Source organism: Lynx rufus, unplaced genomic scaffold (assembly GCF_022079265.1).
Source record: "Lynx rufus isolate CCGP_SWC_20201006 ecotype Redwood Valley unplaced genomic scaffold, mLynRuf1.p SCAF_4, whole genome shotgun sequence".
In the NCBI taxonomy this organism is placed as follows: Eukaryota; Metazoa; Chordata; class Mammalia; order Carnivora; family Felidae; genus Lynx; species Lynx rufus.
Genome location: NW_025814856.1, coordinates 102,834,156 through 102,852,023, shown reverse-complemented (window position 1 = coordinate 102,852,023; position 17,868 = coordinate 102,834,156).

Here is a 17,868-nt window from a genome sequence, read left to right as displayed (position 1 = left end):
TTCTCTTCCTGATGCTGATTTGTGCTTCCCCAATGGACTGCTACATATCCTCTTACAAACCTCTAGTCTGAGTTAAAAATGATACCTTAAACCTTTTAACTACCTTTTTTTTTTCACTCTCCAATTTTCTCTACTGCAATGCATCTTTTTATTTTGATGACCTTTACTCCTTTGCAAAACTCTATTCATCCATTTGTTCAAAAACAATTATGGAGGGCCTTCTTCAATTGTCACACCCAACCTCAATTTCTCCACATGACACTAAGCTATTTCCTTCCGATTTGGCCTGCTCTGTCTGCTTTGTGAATGCCACTTTTTCTTTCCACCTCCTAAACACGGGCATTTCTCAAGGCTGTTGTCAGTTTTCCTTTTGAAAATTTCTTTACTCAAAATTTTCATCTGATTCCATAATTTCAGCCATCACCCTCTGTGACTGAATGACAAAGTTGCATCTCTAGCCTAGATTTCCTCAGAACTTGTAACCACCTTCCTCTAGCAAGTGTTCCCAGGAAACTTCAGATTCACTTGAAACTAACCCCTTCCGAAATTGCAAATGTATCCTCTCCACCCCCCACCTACTTCCTCTGAAAACTTTCCTGTCTCTGTAGAAAATGTGATGACATCCCTTCAGCAAGGCCTTCATGCCAGGACTCAGGCTTAAGAGAGTCCTCTGATGCTTTCGGTTAAACAAATCACCCAGTGTTACCAATTATCCCTGCACATCTGCTCCTTCTTTTCTACTCATACTGCTTCTGCTTTAGGCTCCCAAGCCTGACCTATTTCTCCCTCTTCCCTCTGGCTCAATTATTACTATAAAAATCTTCAGCATATAGAAAAATTAAAAGAATAACAGTGGGTACACAGTTTGTACCCACAAACTAGAAATAATATTTTTTATCATTATATCATATTTTCTTTTTCTGTATCTATAGCTGAATCTAGCTGTAGGTATACAGATAGAGATAGGGATGAATGTGGGTATGGGTATAGATATAAATACAGACATAGATAAGATGTAGACGTAAACACAGATACAAAAATACATATATACACATACATATACATATACATATACATATACATATACATATACATATACATATACATATACTGTGCCAAGCAATTTGAAAGTAAGGGGCAGATAATCATGAGACTTCTCAGCACACATCACACACCTCTCAAGAATAAAAACTTTCTCCTATATTACCACAATATCATTATCACAACTAAAAATTAATAATAATCCACTAATATTACCTGAAATTCAATCTATATTCAAATAGCCTCACTGATTCCCCCCACCATGGCTCTTACAGCTATTGTTTTTTTGTTGTTGTTGTTAAACTGATTCCATTACAGTTTATAAGTTGAAGTTGTATTTGATTATTCTATTTCTTTGATCTCCTTTTTACTTCCCTCCTTCCTATTTTTCATAAAGGTTCACTTTGTCTGAGAAAATGTCAGAGAACTGAATTTCTCTGATTGTCTCCCTGAAATACCATCTATCTTTTACCTCTTTCCCCTATAACTTGTAGAGGCTTGGCCTATTCCAATCACTTTCTAATTGGTCCTCTTTATGTCACCTAATGTTCCCAATCTTTTATATACCAAATGAATCTTTCTCGCTACTCTCCTTATGCTTTGACTCTTCTGCTAAAATCATCCCTGTGCACCAACCTCTCCCAACCACCATTCTGCCTACATCATAAAATCCAGACCCCTTATTTTTCCTTTTAAGACTTCCTCAAGCTGATCCTGACCCACTTCTCTGGTTTCATCCCTATCTGTTCCCCCTTTTTAAATCTTGGTTTCAGACAAACTGCTCCCTAGAGTATAACGTGTATTTCCCTATCTCTCTGCTTTTACTCTTTCTGATTTCAGGACATTCTCATTTCTTCAAGTCCTACTTTCAAAAACCTACTTCAAATACTTCCTTTATGAAGCTCCTCTAGACCACTCCAGTGCCTACAATTATTTTCTTCTTGAACTGATAGTTCTCAATATTCGTGTGCTATCATTCATTTGGCAATTAGTTAAATATACTGCCCCACAACAGTTGTTCAATGTTTTCTCATTCATTACTCATCATTCATACTATTTAACCTTTCATGTACTGTTGTATAACTTTTCACCTTCTCCCTCAATCATATTTTAAGTGCCATTAGCATAGGGTCCACACAAAGGCCTTTTTAAGTTGATACATAATTTCACCTAATAATAGGTACTCAATAAATATTTGTTATCTGACTTAATGATAGATCCTAGAAAAAAAATGATGAGACAAATAAGAAATCCAAATTTAACAGTTTGAAAAAGGCTTACCTCTGTCAAATCATCACTAATACTCAATAATTACTTTAAATTTTCATACTAACTAGTAATAAATCCAAATGCCAAGTTTCAGAGATAAACCTTTCAGCCACTGTTGGCCTAAAGTAGTGGGAAAGAACTGGACTTTAAAGGGCCTGAGTTCAAGTCACAGCTCTTCCCTCACTAACTACATGCCCTAAAGCAAGATATTTAAATACTTTTGATCTCAGTTTTATTGCATATACAATGGGAATAATGACAACTTCCCAGCTTGTTGGGGGAAAAAATGAAATAGTAATGACACAAGAACATTAACTCAATCCCTAGATATTGTGATGTTCTCAATAATTGTTAGCTGAAACTAATTTATGAGATTTTGCTGTCTTGTTTGAAGTCTAGAAGAAACAGAATCTCATGTTAAAAGAGAAGCTCTTCAAATGCTTGAAATCCAATCATTCTAAGAATTTGCAGGTAATAACTCTGAATATTAAACTTGCCAAAAATACAAATATTCACTGGACCATGCAAAACACTATATCAATTTGCTTATGCAAAGTAACCACTCCGCCCATCTTAGAGAAGAGAGGAAAGTTCATGACAGAGAAATTGCATGAATTTCAGAGGCAGACTGACCTGGGTAGTTCTGCCTCAACTACTTACAGGCTTGGTAAACACATGCAACTTTGCATAAAATGCAGATGACAATAATATCTACTTCAAAAGTACTATTATCAAGCGAGATCATCCCTGTGAAATGTTTAACCTAATGTCAGGTATATGTAAGTGCTTTAAAAAGGGTTGCTGTGATGTTGTTTTTCAATACAAATCCAAAGCAAGGAGCTTTACTTTGTTTCCCAAAGTAATACTAGATGGAAATTTTAAGCTACTTTTTTCCCATACCCTAGTCCTCCAACACAGCCCATCCTATTGATTCACTACCTTCCTCAATCACCATTCTCTCCTCTGAGTCCTTGCCTGTGCTATTTATGCTTAGCTCCTGGAGAGACTTCTTCCTCTTCACCTACCCAAATCCTAAAGAGTGGACTCCATCCCTGCCTCTTTCATGGCAACTGTCATTTTTCAATCTTTGATGGCCTTGTCTTACTTTGACTTACTCAGCAACACTCCCATTTAGTTATATATGTTGTTATAAGTATATATATAAGTATATAAGTATATATATATTGTTATAAGTTATATATGTTGTTATAAGTATATAAAGAATATATATATATATGTATATACTTGTACTTGATTTTCTTTACACAATAATATACCTTTTCTACCAACTAAATGACAAAATTTTTGATGGCAAGGATTATGCCTTATTCTCTAGCCTAGTTCAGTGTCAAAACAATAATTATTTGTTGAATTAACATAGCTAACTGATATGACAAAATCACCTTCTGGAAACTCATAGATTATGTAAAACTTTATATACTGATAGTTTTTATTCATAAGTTATGAATCACCTTTTCAAAGGTACAAGAAAAACATACTTCAGCTGAAAGAGATGGGTCAAATTAGGGCATCCATTTCTAAATCTCTCCTATCTCCACAGGCCTTTGAAATGACAAATCAGGAATTTTCATCATTTGTGAAGAAGTGCCAGTATTTGTTTGTTTGTCTGTTTTTTCTTGACCACAAATATATTAGGATTCTTTAGGCTTCAAATGACAACAACCTAATCCAATTATTTCGAGAAAAGGGGAGAATTTTTTGGTTTATATAACTCTAAAGGGTAGAATTATTTTTTACTTTTTTGTGCAGTTCAATATCATATTATATCAGCAGGGCTCAGTTTATCCCTCAGCTCTCCTCAGTTACAGTATTTGCTTCAGGAGAAGTCAAGGCAGTAGTAGCAGCTCCAGCCTGCATGCATCCTGGTTCAGTTCTAAAAGGGCAGCAATATTCTCTTTCCCAAAAGTCACAGAGAATGTCTCAGGAGATTTGGTTAGCTCTGATTGAATCCATGACCACTGTGGAGCCAATCACCATGACAAAAGAAGACAGCACACAGACCTGCTAAGGCTCACACTCCAACCTGGGTCAGAGGTATTGTTAGTTGGCTTCCAGGGACCTCACAGACTGAGAGTGGGGAAAGGTGGTTTCTTACAGGAAAATGGATTCAGGTATCAGAGGGTGGGTGGATACATGCTTAGAAACCTGTCCAGAACTCACAAGCTGTACATGCCTAGTAATCACCAAGTAAACTCATTCCATGACCTAAGCAGGTCTCCCATCACTATGCTAAGACGGTGCTTCCAAGCTTTCTTGAAGTCATCGTATATAGAAAATAATAGCCATCCTGTGTTACGCTGAGGGAAGAAGGCAGCTTACAGCTAGAGGTTAATGGCTGCCCCAGCGACCTTAAGTGTTTATGATAGAGTCAGTATCTCAACACAGCACAGCACAGCAGCTTGTGGCTGGGGAAGCTCTGTCCAGGAGGCAGATGACATTGTGGAAAGGCCACCTAATCAAGTGAAGTCTCTAGTCCTGGCATTTAGATCAGATCACCACTTAACTTGCTGTAAGTAGTTGAGACAAGTCTCAATTTCTCTGTACCTTAGTATCCTCATTGGCAAAATAGTGATAAATAATACCTACCCAGCCTACCACACAGAACTGCTGAGAAAAAGTTACTTAAAATAATGTGTATCAGTGTATTTTACAAACTGTAGAGTGTTAAACAAATGTGAGGTGTTATTTCTATTTTCTTGGACTCAGTTTCTCATTTTAAAAATAGGCTGGGAGATAGGAGAGTTCTATGATACTTTCTTACACTGAATTTATTCTATTATCTGATTCTGCTTCATAGCTAAATGAATTCATAGGGATCAATGAGATTGCTCAGTGTAGATACAATCCACACCACAGACACATGTTGGTAGAAGGGCTTGGTCAGGATACACATACTTATAAGCTTAAATTACATTAAAGGACATCTGGAAGAGCACTGACCCGCATTTACCTAAACAAACATAAATAACATAATACCAGGATTGGCCAAAAACCAGAGTGAAGGGTTCACAATGGACATATAATTATAAGCTTCATCCCTTAAACATAAGCAAAGGTTAAAAAGAGCACAGAAGCAAATTACAGAAGTTAAGTAGTGGGGGGAAAAGAAGATTTGCAGGTCAATCCAAACAAGGAGATGAGACAGAGCATGCTGACTAGACAGAGTCTGACTTCTTCCAAAATGAAATTATACTCCTCCAAAGTACATGCTACCTCAGAATTATGCCATGAACACATGGAAAATGTAGAAGTGTTCACCAGGGAAGACACAATTCTAAAATCAAACTCAGGGACTTCTCAATATCCTTTGCAAAGGGAGAAAATAACCGGTGATGCCATGGGAGTTCACTAATCCCACCTCTCTTGTTCATACTAAACTTTTCCTGCTTAAAAACAGTCAGATATAAAATGAAAAAAATTAAATTTTATAATTTCCTCTTTGTAATATATTCCCACCATGAAATATGCAGTGGGAGAAGAGAAAGAATTAGGGGTCAGATAACTTCGATAGAGGCACATGTAATTAGACATTACTGGAAGTCTGGATACTGTGTTTAGCAAAAATATCAAACAAATAAAATAAAAAACATACATATAATGTAATAAGTTCTTCTTATGTAGATTCAACTTATAAAGATATTGGATTAAATATTTTATATAATCTCAGGAGGCCCTCAAAATGAAAAATAAATGATACAGCGATTACACTCTGGCAACAATAACATGTTAGCAAAATCCTGATTCCCCATTTCTAGTTCCTTTCCCAGTTTGCCAGGGAAATGTAAGGCTCACTAACATCTCAGTGCCTCAAACTTTGTTCCACTTAAAAAAAAGGCTAATTTGGCCTCTTCCTGTCATTAAAAGGACATAAAGAGCATGAAGGGCAAAAAATGAATGTGAAAGAGCTTTGGGCTCCTTATAAAAAGTTAATAAAATATTTAATTAGTTTTACATAGCCAGACATTAGCTGGACAACTAAGTTCTGTTAGTAGAGTGTTAATGTTCTCAACAGATAAATTCAATGGCTATTTTGATCTCTGCACTGAAAATGAGTGCCACATATACCAGCTGTGTGAATAGTCAATAACTCAGTGCCATCAGTTAGTTGACTGAAATATCAAGCCAAACATTGTCATTCATTACCTTGTATCACTACCATAAAATATATCCCAAAATGCCCACATCCCAATCATAAAGTACAAACATGAGTAACCATTCTAACCTTCTCAGTTGGTGTTGTTACTATCAAATAAAAGGCAAGATATAGGATGGACAGAAATCAATGATTCAATATGAGCAGAAGAACCTAGTAGTATTATAAGTCCTCAGTGAGTAACACTCATCCATTTAGTTATGCAAGCCCAAAATCTAAGTTACCAATAATACCTCACTTCCTTAGTCCTCATATTTACTCCAACACAAAGTTCTGAGTTTTTACCTCATGTTCCTCTAAAACAGGTTCCCAGTGTCATCACCATTGACATTAAGTCTGGATCACTAATTCTTTGTGGTGGAAGCTGTCCTGTGCATGGCTAGATAGTTTACAGCATCCTTGGTTTCTACTCAACAAATGCCATTAACAACCTACCCTTTCCACCCTCCACTAAATTAAGATGAAAACATGTTGCTAGACATTGCCAAATTTCCCCTGGGAAGCATAACTACCCCAGTTGCCAACCAATGGTTTGAAGCCATTCACTCCTCTTCTGATCCATTGAAGCCACTGGCTCAGCTGCCATCATCTCTCAACATAAACAACTACTACAACAGCCTCCTAATTGACCTACCCCTATCCACCCTGTCCTTGATCAATCTTACATCCATAAATTGCAAAATGATCACCACTGTGTCTCTGAACACCAATCACCATGCATAGTTACAGAATTTGTTTCCTTGCAATGAGAACTTTCAAGAGCTACTCTCCCAGAAACTTCCAAATATGTAATACAGTATTATCAACTATAGTTGTCACTCTGGTTATAGCCCCATGTATTTATTTGATAACTGGAAGTTTGTCCTTTTGACTCTCTTTACCCATTTTACCCACCTTGCACTCCCTGTCTCTGGCAACCACCAATCTGTTCTCTGTATTTATGAGTTCAGTGTTTGGGTTGTTTTGTTTTTGTTTTTGTTTTTGTTTTTGATTCCACATATAAGTGATGTCATGTATGTGTGTTTCTCTGTCTTATTTCATTTAGCATAATACCCTCGAGGTCCATCCATATTGTCACAAATGGCATTATTTCAGAAAAATGTTTAACCACTGCATGATCCAGTCCTTACCTACTTTTTCTTTTAAGCCTCTGTCACTCCACACACTTTTTTGTTCGCTTTGTTCAACATCAGCACTGCACTTCCCTCAGCTCTTAGCTGACAGACCCCTACCTACTTTGGTGCCTTGGCATATTCTTCTCCCTCTATCCTAAATGCTCACACCTCCATGTCTCTTCATCTTGCATTTATTCCCCAAATACTGCATGAGCATCTAATACCTTCCAGGCACTTTTCTGGGAGCTGGGACTTCAGGAGTAAACACAAACTCCTGATTTCACAGAGTTTTCAACAAGGTGAGTAGAGATGTGGAGAGAGAACCAAAAATAAGCAAAAAAGTGAATTGACAATATAGGAAGTGGCAGTAAATACAGCGTAAGGGTGATGTGGAGCGCTATGAAAACAGAGTTTCTATTTTACATAGGGCCATCAGAGGAACCTCATCAATTAGGTGAAAGGGCATCTGGGGAAGAGTATTTTGGGGCACAGAGAATCATCAAGATCAAAGATTCTGTGGTGGAGTTTACCTGTGTGTTCTGTGAACAGCAAGGAGGCCAGCATGGCCTCTTTGGAGAGCAGTGTGTACATGGAGAACAGTATATAAGAAGACAGTGAAGGAAGATGAGGTCAGATAGGTAGTGAGAAGCCAATCACTTAGGACACAATTAGTTGAGTCAAGGACTATGAGATTTACTATAAAATGGGAACACATAAAGGAGAGGGACTTGAGAAGAGGTTTAATGTAATCTGACCTCCATTTCCGTGGGATCACTCTGTCTTCTTTGTGGAGAACATAGACTATAAGAATCAATGGCAGAAATAAGTAGACTAGTCAGAAGCCTACTGCTTCCCCTATTTAACCCTTATTTTTTCTTTAACCCCTGTCTCACTTCTTCAGAAAAATCTTTCCAATCTTCTATATGCTCTTACAACCCATGTATCTCTCATTTATATAGTACTTGACATCCTTGCAATTTTAAATTTATTTGTATGGTTATCTGATTAATATTTGTCTCCACTGGTCAATGAATTCTTTCAAAAGGATTAATTCGGTTTCTCCTTCTCCAATGTCTAGTACAGTATAGAACACAGTTGGTGCACAATGAATACTGGGAAGGGAAAAGAGAAAAGGGTGAAAAAGGAAGGAAGGAAGGAAGGAAGGAAGGAAGGAAGGAAGGAAGGAAGGTAGGAAGGAAGTGACATAGGGAAGAGAGGAATGACGGAGAAGGAAAGAAGGAGAGGAAAATATTGACACAAGAGTTACTTTACCAATTCTGATATAGTTGTTCCAAAATGATGCAATAACCTGGGGCAAACAGTAGTAACTTTTGCAAAGGCTCTAGGAAAGGTTATCCTCTACTATCTGAGGGAAGTATGGATCATGAAACAATATCAATAAAGACTAACATTTATTGAGAACTTACTAGATCCCAGACACTTTATCTTGTTGAATCTTCTCAATAGCCTTAAGGGATTCATACTAACATCTTTTAGATGACTAAATACATTTAGAGAGGTTAGTTACACAGCCAATAAGTTGCAGAGCTGAGGGTTCAAACCTTCATGTTTAGCTGCCATTCACACTGCCTCCTGAAGGGACAGTCAATAGCAATTTTATTAAAGATTTCGTTCCTGCAATCCCATTCCTGAAAATCCATTGTGTCAAACAAATAGCAGGGTTCAAACGTAGATGAATTTCTGCTGCACATCTAGTGTGTACATTTCCCCCAACAGAAACAATTCCAATCAGTGCCACACAGTTCCATTTGAAATTTTAATGAGGCACAACAAGCAAAAAGGAGGAAGGGAAGAGAATGGAAAATCAGAGCCACCTACTAGTAGAATTTAAGAAACTGTATTTGCTGCAGGATTAAAGCACAAAACAATCTTTCCTTTGTAGCACCATTTAAAAGAACTTGGTTTGTTTCACATATGAACGAAAAGTATAATTTAGTATCACTTTGAGGCATAGAATAATTCTTATTTCAGGGTGTTCAATAAGAACAATAACTGCCATAAAAATGAATTTCTCTTTTTGATAATTTTTTAGGGAGAAATAGGAGAAAAGTCAATTTAATGCTATACTTTGGAATTCTTCCATCACAGCTACCTAATGAAACATTAGGTTTTTAAAACATATATGATAACTTTCATCATTTAAATATTTTCAGGTAATTTCATTTTTCCCAGGGAGGAACTTTCCTTTTTCCTTAAAAAACATATTTTTATGTATATATATGGTAAGAGAAAGAGACAGAGATGCCTGCATATATACATATGTATATATATGCACACACACACACACACACACACACACACACACACAGCTTCCTTTAACAAACAAGCAGCAAGAATGTAAACTGGCCCAACTTTTGCAAGGCAATTAAGGAGCATATATCAAGTTCTTATAGAGTCCATATTTTTGATCCAATAATACAATGTCTGGGCATTTATCTTACGATAACAGAAAGATTTAACTACAAGTATAGTTATCTTGGTATGGTTTATAGTAACAACAACAACAAAGATGTAATCTACCTAAAAAAAGTGATCAGTTAATAAATTACAGCATATCCAGATACTGGAATATTATGCAGTCATTATAAATGATGCTACAGAAGCGCATTTGTTGACTTGGAACCATCTTTAACAGTATGCTATTCAGTAAAAACATATTAATTTAAAAATAGCAAGCATAGAGTATTTTTATAAAAACATAAATCCTATAGACAGAAATAAGTCTGAAGAACAATTATCAAGATAATATTAGTTGGATATGGAAACTGAGATTATGGGGAAATATATATATATATATATGTATATATATATATATATATATATATATATATATATATATACACACACACACACACGTGTGTGTTTATAATTTATACATGTGTGTGTGTATGTGTATATATATATGCATATATATATATATATGCATATATGATATTCACAGTTTTCCAATGGAAAAAAATGGCCAAGGTATATGTTTCTTTCTAGAAAGAAAACTACCAATGTGAATTTTTAAAAATAAAATTGTTATAGCCAATTACCTTTAAGAAAACTATAAGAAATAAAATATATTTAGCCAAAGTCAAGAACTTAAGATATTTAATGAAGATACAATTAGTAAGATAAAATTTATCCATCTCTCCTAATTATATATTGAACCATAGATAAATATCTTCGCTTATTCGTTTCTACAAAGATATCCTACATTAGCAAATCATTTTACCTAACTGCATTTTCCCTAGATCTTTTAAGAATGTTCAGAAGCTATATCAAGTGTATTTCTATAATAAAAATACCCACTGTGTTCCCACTCAGCTTGTTAAGGAATCAAAGAAAGAAATTAAGTTAGTTTGGCATGATTTGTTTTTGATGAGCCCATGTTGCCTCCTAATTATCACATTATTTTCCTCCAGATGTTTGCAAATTGAGTGAGCACAGAGATTCTCTTTGTTGAAATGCACCATGAAAGCCCTGGACAATAGACTATATTTGAGAGCCTTTGAGTTACTAGGTTTTCTAGCACTTAAAATGGACCTTATCTGGCCAGATAAAAAAAAAAAAAACTTGCATATGTTTTAAAATATGATTATAAGTATTAAAATTGGCTATATAAAAGTAATGGAGCTAATGATGGGAAAAAAACCTCTGAATTCTATACACTAAGAAAGTTCCAGGATCATCTGCTCTTAACCACTGAAACAAACAGAGGATAGTAGTGGCATGAAAACCAGAATATATGGTTCAATAAACGTAGATGCAAATGTATATGGCTATAGGTAAACACACATATATATCTGTAATTTGGTAACACCCTGATCATCTTTATTATGGCTTATTCCATTTGTGCAGTGTTGCTGCAGCGTATAATCCCCTAGTGCATAACTGAGACCTAACTTCATGCAAGGTAAACAAGGAAATAAAGCTGCATTTTTCATTACTTTTATCTAATATCAACAACTGCAGTGAGTGGACAAAACACTTGCCAAGACTGTTGACCTCTGTGTCTCTTTATCTACAAAGCAAGGTTAATGATACCAGGCAGGGAAAAGGGTTTGATGAATGAATGAAACATACTGTGAAGACAGAATGCTAACAAAATATGTAGTGATTTCATATCAAACAATCCGACCATAAACATAGAATTTTAAATATTCACTTTTAACTGTAACAGAAGTGGAAGCAAGAGGTACTGTAAGGCTACAGAACTGATTAGGTTCTCTTATAGCCTAAGAGATATAAATGCCCATTAATTCACTCCTGGCAAAATTGGCCGTCAATACTTTTATAGATCTAATGTGATACCACCAGATAGCTTATAAAATTACAAGGGAAGTCAAGTTTCTCTTTAGTGCTCCTACTAACCCTTACTCAAACTCCTCTCCTCACAAGTATTTTTGAGTATATGAGAGAAAAGCACAGATTTATAGAACAAACAAAAATCTTTACTGCAGCCAAATTGCCTGAGTTGGTTGATTATATCGCTATAAATATTCAAAAGGGAAAAAAGAGAATGAAGGAAGAAAAGGGAGAAAAGAAAAGGGAAGACAAAGGAAGGGAAGAGAAAAGAAAAATAGAGAAAAGAAACTCAAACATTGAACGTATCTATAAAATAAATTTCACATACTCATATACCTTTGTAACTCCCTGACTCCCAGGGAGTCAATTTTTGATATTCTTTATTATCGAAAACTTCAAAAAATTCACAATCTTGAAATGTTTGTAAGTATATCTGGCTTATTCTTAAATCACATTTCCTTCCAGAGTTACATATATCCTGGTAACTTAAGGTTTTACTGATGAGACCATTTTCAAATAACTCACCGTGTTACAGTAGACTAGCACTAGTGACAAACAACAAAGCCCTGCTGAGGAACAGATGCTGAGTAGATGGTTAGCGGCATCTACTCACTAACCAAGGGTCCTCCTATCACTTCACCATGAACTTGATTCAAATTCAGCATGATTATAAATTCCAACATACCAAGAGATCACTTGAAATTATTAAAAACATATTTGTTAAATGTGCCACCAGGATTCACTGCACAGAATATAGTCTTAATTTTTCTTTCCCCTTTTTCTTCACAAATCCCCACTAAGCATTTAGAATTCTCACATGGATTGCTGGTGACTCAAAACCCTTCATTGTCATTCTGTTACCTGATTGCTACTAATAGTGATCTAGGCATTTTTTCAAAACATACTATTCCATTTCATCTGTCAAGATTCTTGTTTTATGCTCATGTGCTCACAGGTTTGATCTCTGGTAGGTAATCTGTGTGGAATGATTGTTCCTCCCATGTAACACATCTATGTTCATATACTTTCTTTTTTTTTAATGTTTATTTATTTCTGAGACAGAGAGAGACAGAGCACGAGTGGGGAAGGGGCAGAGAGACAGGGAGACACAGAATCCGAAGCAGGTTCCAGGCTCCTAGCAGTCAGCACAGAGCCCGACACGGGGCTTGAACCCACAAACCGTGAGATCATGACCTGAGCCGAAGTCGGTCACACAACTGACTGAGCCACCCAGGCGCCCCTCATATACTTTCTTTCTAAAGACAAAATGATTTTTAAAAAATATTTAAAGGAATATAGGGGTAATATGAGTCCTGGGGCTAGCTAGTAGAGAGATATTTGGCATAAGAGGACTTCACAAAACCCATTAAATCATATCATGTAGATAGCTGCCCTCCCTTCAAAAAAAAAGGTCATATACTATAGTGCCTTGTACTCTTTCTAACGTGCTAAGTACAATATAATCATGTGAATGAAGATTTTGAAATAGACATTAAGGAATAAAAAAAAATGGGGAGAATGTTGATAGGTACATAAAATGTCACTGAAATATAAATTCCTAGGTAATTCAACCTTCTTATTGTGTTACCAGAGAATTCTTGGATTATATACAGCTGTTATGTATATGCCAAGCTATGCTTTGGTTCATGGAAGGGCACTCAGTGCTTTTTAGAAAGTTTGAAGAGAAATATTTGCCACTTCTCTTAAATGGAATTGTCTCTCTGAATGTTGACAGCCAAATGTGAAATTTTAACCAAAACTGTCTCAAAAAGACTATAAAGTGCAATATTTTCTGGTAGCAATTTTCCACTTATAATGCTACGAATTCTTCAATGCTATCACTGTAGCAAACAAATAAATCAAAATCAAAGTTCAAAACTCTTACCGAGTCTAACAGCAGTAACTCCAAATCAAACAAGGAAATTTCAATAGTGCAATACCGTCTTCACCAAAGGATTTGGAAGTCTGAATGGCAAAAATAATCATACTCATTTATCTTAACTGCAAAAATGTTTTTCCTTTACCTAGCATAAAGTAAAAGACAAAGATAGTTCTCCCTTAGAACCCTCAAATTAGGGGCCAGCTGGCTCAGTCAGTTGAGTTGTCCAACTCTTGATTTAGGCTCAGATCATGATCTCATGGTCTCCACATCAGGCCTCACACTGAGCATGAGCCTGCTTAAGATTCTCTCTCTCTCTCTCTCTCTCTCTCTCTCTCTCTCCCTCTACCCCTCTCCTCAGCTCGCACTCTTTCTAAAAAAGAGAACCACAAAATTAGAAAATTGCAACCTCTGTTATAATTAAATTAATCAAAAAAAACCTGAGAGTTTGGCAAATATATATGTTTACATAAATATATATAATATACATATATAAATAAACTAAAATTATACTGTGTTTAGATCATTCTGTGCTCACATAAAATCATGAGACCACTAAAATCCAGGTGCACAATGGAGGATGACACATGTGATAAGGATTTTTCTTTGTAATATTAGTTCAAAGATAAATGTTCAAAAAAGAGTCATCAATAACATACTTTTTACCAAGAAACATTTCTGTCTTTAAGCCCTTCTCGTCTTCACAGTCACGATCCCAATCTCATTCCGTCTCACAAGATCTGTTTGTTTAACACCAGCTTCTTATTTGAGTCATTTCTATGAATTAGCTAAGGGCTGTGCTTCTCTTTCTTTTCCTTTCTATTGCCAATCTTTCAGACTATTTCCTGATTGTTATAGTCATCATCTCCAAAGGGTAGAGAAAAACTATAAAGCTCTTATTTATAATGCCTGCTCCATTTTTGGAGTAAAAGTTTGAAAAATCATCAAAAATAATGTTTAGTTTTTTTAGTCTCTTATATATAGTGAGTTTCTAAGCTTTTCCTGGGTTAGCTAATACAGGTTGTAGACATTAAGTTTACATAAAAAAGATTAGAAAGCCTGACATATATCTTTAGACCTAAAATATGGTTAAATTATATGTATTTTCTTGGCTCTCATTTCTTATACAAGTTATTTTTAAATGTGATCCCAAATTTCCTACTGTAGCTGCCCATAATACAATATGGCACATTGGGTTTATAGATATAAATTGTTAAAATTAAAATTATTAAAAATAATAATTTAATATTAAATTAAACTATTATTATTAAATTTTGAATTTAGGACTTCTACATATCTTTTGGAAGACACAATTCAACTCAAAGTATATCCCATAAAGAGATAGCCAACTATGAAAACTATAACAAAACAAAGATGTCTAGCAAAATATTCCCAAAGTGGAGTGTCAAAACCATTGCAACTGGGTATATGGAATATTCTAAGTATTTCCAGGAGGATTTAATGATGAGTTTGGAAAGAGAAGAAACAAGGTTTTTCCAGAGCTGAACTAAGTTCTTGTCCTCTTACTTCTCCTAAGAAAAAGTTGCAGAAGTCTACTGCATTAATAACCAAGGGCAAAATGTAGTCTGTAGCAATTATACTGATAACATGATCAACTAATGAAGTTCATTAGTCTAGTTGATGGAAACTGGGATTTATTGACTTTTTATTTGCCACTGGTAAATGAGTACTGTATAGAAAGACACCATCTAGGCAAAGTATAAAACAAATGCATTCTTTCAGCATCTCATTGGTCTTAATTAAATTGTCCTTTCAACTCATTTAAGCTAGAATTATCCAGAGCATGTAAAATTTAAATACCTATTTAAGCAATAATACATATAAGTACTGTATTAATTATGGATAGGCCAATTATTGTTACTAAATTTAAAACGATCCAAAATGATTTCACACTGCTCAGGTTCAAACATCTTTGATTTAATTTTATTAATATTTACTATATCCTTAAACATCTTGGTCCCAAAGCAACTAGAATCAAAGCCCCGAGTAAAACAGCTCAATAAAATATGCCCTCAGCTTATCAAATTTACTAAGAATAGATTATATCCAAGAAACACCAGAAAATAACCAATCGTTAAACTTAATGTTCTACTTCTCAAGATCAAAAAATATCTAGGAAAAAGAAAATAAAGATCTTTGTCAATGTTCCAGGAAAATAACATGTCATCGTCATTTAATCTCAGCTTCCTACCAACTCTATGCCCCTTCAGGTTCTTCATAAATTGTCATCAGCATCACTTCTTGATTTACACATACATATTAACTGATCTAATTGGATACACACTTAGATTTGAACTAAGGACCTTGTGTAAATATTTCAAATTTACAATATAATAAAGCCAACAAGCTTTTGAATGTTTATTTAATATTCAAAGAGAGAAAGAGAGCAAGAGAGCGTACTAGGGGAAGGCAAAGAGAGGGGGGCAGAGGATCTGAAGCAGGCTCTGTGCTGACAGCAGAGAGCCCAATGAAGGGCTTGAACTCACAAACCATGAGATCATGACCTGAGCCGAAGTCAGATGTTTAACCAACTGAGCCACCCAGGCACCCCAACCAGTAAGCTTTTGAAAGGCAGAGTGTGGACGAGGGTAGCAGTTCTATACTTTTGTCCATTGCAAAAAGAGGGTCAAAAGCCATGCCTTACCTTCCAATGCCTGACAGGGATTGTATGCTGTGCTTGTTCCAGACTGTTTTCTTGATCCCCATTATATAGTTAGCTCAGCAGAGGAAAGAGACAGTTTTAAAAATGTCACAGTGGGACGTGTTTTAATATTGAGTGGTAAATCCCCAGAGGCAAATGCAAAATATATCCACATTGTTAATATTGCCTTTGAAGCAGGCACAAGATTGTTAAAATAAGTGACTTGGGTTTCTTTCCTTTGGTTGATGTTGTTTGTGGTTTGGGGTTTCTTGGGCGTAGGGAAAAGGAAAAGTGTTTTCCGTAAAACATAATTATTCTTGTGTTCGTAGACATTTTATATTATACCCAAAATATAAAGAACCTTCCCTACCATCTTCTATCTGTATTTTTAATATTAACAAACTAAAATATACACAGAACAAATGTGATGTTACTGAACACCTCAAAATGTAAATTTGTCTGTCAAGCCATGTTTAATAGCATCATTGTAGTCTATTGTTACCCCACCCCCCACAGGCAATCACCAAGAACTATTTTTATATATTAAACACAGGGGAAATTATGAATATTCAAATATGATCTAATTAATGTTCCAGAATGACAGATTCTGTCTTTCAAGGAAAAATTATGGCCTCATTTTATTCATTGTATTGAAGAAAAGAGAAAAGATATAACTACAGTCTCTGGAGATTAAAATCAAGAATGGGTGTTTCTACAAGGCTGGAAATAGAAATATTAAGATCTTCTGAAACTTCCATACATCTCTTTCTGATGTCTTTTGATGCTCTTCCTTCCTAATCTCATTTGGTTTTTATTGTCCCCACTCTAAAAGATTTAACTTATCTATTTTCAAAAGTGCTTAGGTTTTCCATATCCACTGCAACTCCTTTGTAGGCAAAATTGGTATTTTGATCTCTGACGTTGAACATCTGCAAACTAAATTTATATGCATGATAATGACACACAATCATAAAGGATGTGAAATAATCTGTCTGTGTTACAACAGATGTCAATTTTTGTTGCTTGTTATTACTAAAAGGGGAAATGGAGCTCCTCTCTGTGACAAGTAATGTTGCTTCTAATTCCTAGCAATAAATGCACCTAGAATATGTGCAGAAGTGGCACTCAGCCTGAATATCCATCACCGGTTTGATTGTTTGAAATGCATCTGGTCCCTTTGAGTATATATACTGTGATTACCCAGTTCAAGCCTTTTCACACTATTGTATGTGTCATCAAATGACAGTAATGAAAATAACTGCAGCCATTATTATAGGTTTTAGGACTTTGCCATCTGTTGAGTATTAGCCTTTGCCATTCCCCAACTGGCATTCCAGTGAGCCAAAATTACACAGAAGCTACCCCACAACACTAGATTTTTATATCACCTTTCATCTCCCACACACCAAAGAGA